This window comes from Rhipicephalus microplus, unplaced genomic scaffold (genome assembly GCF_043290135.1).
Source record: "Rhipicephalus microplus isolate Deutch F79 unplaced genomic scaffold, USDA_Rmic scaffold_19, whole genome shotgun sequence".
Classification (NCBI taxonomy): domain Eukaryota; kingdom Metazoa; phylum Arthropoda; class Arachnida; order Ixodida; family Ixodidae; genus Rhipicephalus; species Rhipicephalus microplus.
The window spans coordinates 7,595,159-7,602,980 of record NW_027464592.1 but is presented as its reverse complement, the minus strand read 5'-3'; the positions used below and the strand labels follow the sequence as shown (position 1 = coordinate 7,602,980).

Here is a 7,822-nt window from a genome sequence, read left to right as displayed (position 1 = left end):
TTTCTCTTTCATGCTAGTCACGTGAGGGCTCCAGGAGAGGTCGCGGTCAACAATTACACCTAGAAAACGATGGCTACGCTTGTAAGAGATGGGCTCCCCATTAATGCTTATCAGGTAACTTGTCATCGCCTTGCGCGTGAAGGCCACCAGTGCGCATTTTTCTGTTGAGATTGTTAAGCCTTTCGTGCGAAGATAGATGCTTGCGACGCTGCCCTCTGTATCCTTGCTCGAACTTGTAGGCGCGTCAATGCAGATGCCCAAACACAGATGCCATCAGCGTATACTGAAACACTGACTGTATCCGGGAGAGCTTCCGCCAGGCCAAACAAGGCAAGATTGAAAAGAACGGGGCTTAAAACGCCACCTTGCAGGCCGCCACAGCACGTGTAGTGGTCTTAGGTCGGGCCATCTTCAGTATATAAAAAAAAGGATCTTCGTGTCAGGCAGCTTCGGATCCACAGGAACGTTCGCCTTCGCAGTTCAATTAACAGCAGTCTGTCTAGTACAGCTTAGTGGGAAACGTTGTCATATGCACCTTTCACATCAAGAAAGAGCGCAAGTGCTAGTAGTTTCCTAAATTACTGCTGTTCTACTGATGACACCAAATCGATGACGTTGTCAATCGATGAACGGTCTTGTCAAAATCCCGCCATGGAGTCGGGGTAAACGTTGTGCCGTTCAAGGAACCATTCCAGGTGCGTGAGAATGATGCGCTCCATGAGTTTCCAACACAGCTGGCGGGAGCTACAGACTGGTATGATGTCAACACCAGAGGAGATTTCTTTGCTTTTAGAAGTGGCACAAGAAGGCTCTATTTCTATTCTTGAGGTACGATGCCTTCCCATTACTGTTTAAATAAATCTAGCTGTTTTCTAGCTGCTTGGCCTGAGTGACGCAGATTCGTATACGTTACCTCATCTGGCCCTAGTGAAGAAGAACGTCTACACAGTGTTAGTGCAGCTTCTAGCTCTTCCATAGAAAATGGAGCATCCATACCTATATTTCGTGGACCGGGGACATCGCATAAAACACATCGGAGAATAGGACTGCCCTGCCGGTGATGTTCGCGCAAAAATTCTCTGCAACGTCAATTTGACACGAAGTGCGAGAGCCTGAAGGCATGAGAGCCTTGGAGGTTGAGACGAAGTGCGAGAGCCTTGAAGGAATGACGTTGCATGGCGCCTGAGCGAAGACCCTGTAGAGTTCTCCATACATGAGACAATGGCTTGCGTGGGCCTAATTATTCACAAAAACTTTTCCATCTTTGATCCGACAGCTTGTCTATTCGGCGTTGTATTTTTTTCCTGTATATGCCTTGCTTCTCTGAGACCAAGAATCGACTTAGTACGCCTGTACCTTCTCTCAGCACCTCTACGTAACTCCCGAAGCCTTTCTAATTCGATGTAAAGCTACGTGCGCTTCTGTGAGCGGGTGAAGCGGCGCGTACAAATTTTTATTGCACCTACAATAGCTTCTTCTTACCCACACGAGGAATCATTTCCGCACGTGTCCTTGATTGATCTTCATAAAGTGTCCAGTGTATATACCGATTGACCGGCGAGTATGAACTCTCTTGACTATCAATGCTCACATAAGTCGGAATGAGGTCGCTACCATGGGTTTCGATACCTGTAAACCACCGAGCTTTCGAACTTAGGCAATACGACACCAGTTTCAAGTGGAGGCAGCTGCTGTACGTCGTTCCTCGCAGGTATGCCAGGCAACCATCACTCAGAATGCGCAGATTGTGGTCTAACACAAACGATATCAGTGAGCGCCCCTTCGAGTTTGTCCTCAAGCTTCCATATATCGGATGATGTGCATTGAAATCACCTGTTATAATGCAAGGGCCTGGAATAGCAGCCATAATGTCTGTTAATCTCCTACAATCGAATGGACTTTCGGGGGATATATATGCGCCAATAAGTGTAAAAGACAACCACTCTTTTTCAGAGTAATGCACACGTTATGGTTCTCGTCACCTGGTGGTATAGCATGGGCGAAATAAGTAAGGTTCTTGCGAATGCGAACAATAACTTTGCTGCTACTTCCATTCATGGTTGTAGCGAAAGACTCGTATCCTGTTATTCTTATAGTCGATGAGTTCAGCTCACTGATTACCATTATCGGGAAGCGGTTTTTAAAGACGAACTGCTGGAAATCCGATATCCTGGACTTCAGGCCTCTCACATTGCATTGCATTGAAATTTCGATTACGCCATTCGGATTGTGCAATGCGCCAGCTACATTTGAAAGAATGATGGACTCTCTCCTGCGTGGATACAAATGGACCACGTGCCTGTGCTATCTCGTTGACGTCATCGTATTTTCACCTACATTCGAAAGCCACCTTAGCCGCCGAACGGCTGTTCTTGAGGTTTTCCGGAAAGCAAGACTTCAGCTCAACTCTTCCAAATGTCGCTTTGGCCGTCGGGAAATCACTGTGCTGGGCCACCTTGTCAGTGCTCGAGGCGTGCAACCTGATCCTGACGAAATTTGAGTTGTCAAAGATTTTACCATACCACGTTCCGCAAAAGATGTACGGAGTTTTATCGGTCTTTGTTCTTACTTTCGACGTTTCGTGAAGAATTTTGCTGAGATTGCCCGACCACTTACGGAGCTACTGAAGAAGGACATGCCTTTTTATTGGGGTACTATAGGTTTTTAGTTGGACGTTTTTGTGGTCCGCCCCGCTCCGGGAGCACCCGCGAAGCCACAGCGGAGCGGCGGCTGAATTTTCGCTTGTAGTTATTTGTTGCCGGCAGCGAAGCGTGCCTTTTACAGATGCAGCGCCCTCTGGTCGTTTTCACCGTCGGTAAACAAAATAAAAAAAAAATTTTTTCACGTATACAAAGCAAAACAGTAACGTATAAATTATCTTTTTATGAAGTATTTAAAATCCACTTTCAATGTATTAACCGTCTATTTTTTTTGACAAAGAAGCAAGCTCTGACTTGATAGTAGCCACTCCAAAGCCAACAAGGTTCCGTTCAAGATCCATTGCAAGCATTCACTGTGTGTTGTTTGCGCTTTTGACGCGTGTGTGGTGGCGGCGTTTTCATTTTTCACTGTTGAAACTCTGTTTGCATAACCATTGATGCCTCCGACAAGTGTCCTAGAGGACCCATTTTTGATGGGTTTCTTAAAGTGGTCGGAAATCGAGGACTTGTTGTGCCTTGAAGTCTTCCAATACACTCGGCGAGACCCGCTGTCACGACATGGCCTCTTGAACATCGACAGCATAGACAGAGGACAATTTCGCACGTATTTTAGGTTTGAAAGAGATGATGTGCGAAGCCTGTGCCGTGCACTACAAGTGCCCGAAAATATGACAACGCCGCAGGGCGTGCACGTTTTCAGAGTTGAGGCACTCTGCCTTACGCAACGGCGTTTGGCTTATCCCAATAGGCTGCGAGAACTGGAGCCGCTGTTCGGGCGGCATTATTCAGTGATTTCTTCAGCCACTAATGCAGTGCTCGCGCACATTGACAGCACGTTTGGACATCTGCTGCGAGATGTGAATAACCACACCTGGCTGGACATCGCTAAACTCTGACTGTTTTCCGAGGTATGAAGTTTGTTAATTTGTTTTGTTACTTCTAATGTAAAATGACATTTTATCGCAGGGTGTGCATTCCAAAGGGGTGCCGTTGCATAACTGTTGGGGCTTCATCGACGGGACAGCGCGAGCCATTTGCCGTCCATCGAAGGACCAGAAGCGGTTCTTTTCAGGGCATAAGCGCTTTCACGCCCTTAAATATCAGTCCATAATGTGTCCTAATGGAATCATTTGCCAACTGAACCGTCCATACGTCGGCAGCCGGCATGACGCAGGCAAGTTATTTTTGTTATACTGAGCCCCGTCCTATTTGTCCAACTTCAAAAAAAAAAGCAACATCGCGCCTATCTAAGGGAGTGCTCTGTGCTACTTAAGCAAACAAGCTATCACTTCGTATTAATGTTGTGAAGTACACTCAGTCTGGGACAACTAATTGTGGTTACAGCAGAAAGCAGCATATTATTCAAATTTAATGGTGTTGCAAAGAGAACCTGAAAAAATTGTGAACTGTTTATTTCGAGAATAAGGTGCAAGCTAAAATGATAAATGCATGCCCCAGTTACCATTATAATGCTGTGGCCAAGTTTTCTTTGTTACTCTGCAACAAGCCTTCAGTCATAACTCGTCACAGGTAATGCCATGCAGGTTCTATTTATAAATGCAGTATAAATGTGTTTTACTGCATAGCACTGTGAAGAAACCTTCCTACTTGGATAAGCATCAAAGCCTTTTCTTTTTTTTATTTGGAGAGAGTGGATCTAAAAAATACACACTACTGAGTCCACTTAACATTTGTGTAAATTTATTGGGAAGTGGCAAGAATTTTATGAAGCATTCAGTGTCGCATATCATGTGGCAATATGTTTTCATGTGCCCCTGTATTTCCAGGTATCTTTCGAAAGAGCAATACCTATCGCAAGCTAGAGAAGCTTGCCAAAGGCCACAGCTTTTGTTTGTATGGTGACCCTGCCTATCCACTGCGACCTCTGCTGCTGAAACCTTATGGCGGGAACGTGACTGTGCAGCAGCGGGCTTTCAACAAGAGAATGAGTTCCGTTAGACAAGCAGTCGAATGGGGTTTCGGAAAGATTGCAGGCTTGTTTGCTTTTCTGGGTTTTCGTAAAAATCAGACTCAAACGGCAGAACGTGTCACGCATGTACAAAGTTGGCACAATACTTGCTAATTGCCACGCTTGTATGTATAGCTCACAGGTATCTCAATACTTTCAAGTTGAACCTCCTCAGCTGGAAGAATATTTGAGACCAAAGAACTGAGCGGATTCCTTCGACACAGTTTCTTTATTTGTGTAGGCTAGTCATTTTTTTTCTAATTGATCAAGCTTGTTGCTGATTTCCTGGAGAATTCCAGTAGAATTCTGGCGCTGAGCCTCCATTTTCAAGCGCTCTTCCTCCAATGTTAGTTTTCTTTCTGCTATTGTCGTACGACGTTCCTCGAGGTCCAGCCGTCGGTGTTCTAGCTCCATTTCCTTCTGCCGGAGAAGGAACTCATTCTCTTCCCTTTTCAGAAGCAGCTGCAGTCCAAGGGCCTGGAGGCCTTTGATTCCTATAAAATGAAGTAGAACACAAATGACGTACTTCTAAAGTGTTACAGCTCATAACTAATTTACTCTGGGATCAGCGCCATCTTATCACATTCGGGTATAATGAATGCCAAGCCTCGAATTGGCATTGAAAAAACAATCAAACGAATCAAATGTAGCGCATGAATGTTATTTTAATGCAATGAGAGCTATGAATCATCTGGTGCAAATTGAAAAATCATGCAAGTTTGATTTGCGATACCTGTCGGAACAGCAGACTGTCTGTAACGCCGCCGTTCCGGCGCACGAAGGGGCCCTTGAGCATCACGGGCAGCGTTGCCCCCTTGAGCGTCCTGGTCAGCGTCGCTGTCCTCTATTGTATCTGTTTCCAAGGTATCCTGTGCTACAAGGGCATGAATGATCATCAGAAGTTAGGCACTGAGCATATTAGCTAAGGCATTGTGTATATCACTTTTTAATTTATGTTTTGTAGTATTTTGCACAACGATTACACGGTGCAACTTGCCTTGCAGAATCGTGCATAAACACTTTCATGTGCGAATTTCTGCTAGTAGTAGTATTAAAGAATATACATTTGCATAGTGGTAAGGGTGCACTTGCTTCTCATGTGTTTTTTGCCTATGACCATTTGTTTAATGTGTCTTGTTGTACACGTGAATAAGCAAATAAAGATATATTTCGCGTCTAATGTACTTTGCACATACCTGGTGCAGCAGCCGACACGCCTGGTGCAGCAGCCAGCACCTCTCCAGCTGGGCTGGTTGTGGTTCTGTCGCCTGCTGTCCCGTCACCTCTGTGTGGTGGCTGACTGAGCTCATCCTCATAGATTGCCAACAGCATATTTGTTGCTGTTGCCTCATCCGCACATAGAAAACGAGGCACATGAATGAGAATGTTATTAGTATTACTATAGGACCCCTGAAGAAATAATTCACACAGAATAAAAACAAACTTTCTTCCCTATATCTGTCAAAATAGATATTTGTTTTCCCAGTTAATGAGCTTAATTCACAAATATCTTCACTGAAGTTATGAGAAACATTCAGCAAGCTGAAACAAAGCATTAGATTATTTTTAAATTCAGTCATTTCTCATTGAGGGCCGATTAAGTACATAACACATCCACAACGTGGGACTGTAGTATATTGACTGCCTGAGGATCAATGCCATATAATGAACAGGCACAGTGGCCAGCATATTACTGAATAATGTTATATTTATAGTGAAAACTTTCCAGCTAAGTAACCTGTCTGACTACTGTGTCACAACAATTCATTCTGTGAACACTGCCATTGAAATACATGCCGTCACTCCCGATAAAGAAAATGCCAAGATGAACACTTCACAGTTTTTATAGTACAAGTTTAGGGGTGGGTTGCTGTTACCCCCCACTCCAGATTACTTGCCATTTTTCTGTCCGTCGTCTGAGGCCATCACAGCGGGTAAAGATGCCATTGCAGCATCCCTAATTAGCAGAGCCTGGGCTCTGCAAGCCTTGGCCGATGCTAATTGTTGAGCGGGCTGTCGTGGCCCCACGCCGTTTTTTTTCGACAGCCCCATGCCGTTTGCCTTCTGCGGCACGGTTCTCGGGGCATAATCGACCTCCCTCATGAGGTCCGATACGTCCTGAAGCAGCTGCTCCCGCTCTCCATATTGTTCTTCGGTGCCGGACCTACGGAGCAATCAAGCACGTTACGATGCGACGGTTTCATCTACAGCACTTGAACAGCGTTTACTAATAAAGTAAGGAAGCACTTACTTCCTCAGGTTCATTGTGTCCTGCTGTCGAAAATATCCGATGAAGAGGTCCACTCGCTCTTTGATGCCGCGAATTGTCAGCTCGCGATTTATCGCTCTCATGACGTTTCGAAGCACGTCCTCCCACGCGGCGGGATTGCTGAAGGGGTCAGTACACACCACTTCTTTCAAGAGGCACAAATCTCTATCGATGCGAAAGCGTTTTCGCGGCTTGTGCTGGGCAGGTGACAGCCAAGCTGCAGCACACGCGGAAAACGTGACATCTCTGGAGGCAGCCATCTTGAAATGAGCAAAGTTGTTGCACGCACGAGAGAGGGCGCGCGCGTTGTCCCCCTTCCGCTTGCAAAAACGGCAGCGACGCACCGCGCTCCGCTTAGGCTGCTCGTAAGCGGACCGTATTCCCCGCTCCGGTAACCCGCTTAAAGCCTGCCTTAGCGGAGGGCGCATGCGCACTCGCGTTCCCGCTTCGCTTAGCTGCTAAGCGGAGCGTAAAAACGTCAAACTAAAAACCTCTACTGACCAAGCAACTGCCTTCAGCACCCTTACAACATTACTTACTTCCCAACCCATCTTGGCCCATTTCGACCCGTCAGCCCATACTGAATTTCGTACCGATGCTAGCGGACATGGAATTGGTGCTGTACTCGCCCAGCGGCAACGAGGACAAGATCGCGTCATTGCTTATGCCAGTCACCTCCTTTCTCCTTCGGAGAGCAAGTTTTTCATTACAGAGCGTGAGTGCCTCGCACTAGTCTGGGCAGTCAGAAAATTTCGACCATACTTGTTTGGCCGCACCTTTTTGGTAATTACAGATCACCATGCCTTGTGCTGGCTGTCGTCCCTTAAAGATCCAACAGGACGACTTGGCCGTTGGGCATTGAAACTACAAGAATACAGCTTCGACGTGGCATACAAATCTGGCCTAATGCACCAGGATGCCGAC

General features: G+C 46.2%; 1 pseudogene; it reads left to right on the top strand.

Annotated features, from left to right (window-relative positions):
• Positions 1 to 3,042: 3,042 nt before the first annotated feature.
• Positions 3,043 to 4,834, top strand: LOC119181081 (uncharacterized; annotated as a pseudogene).
• The last annotated feature ends 2,988 nt before the right edge of the window (positions 4,835 to 7,822 follow it).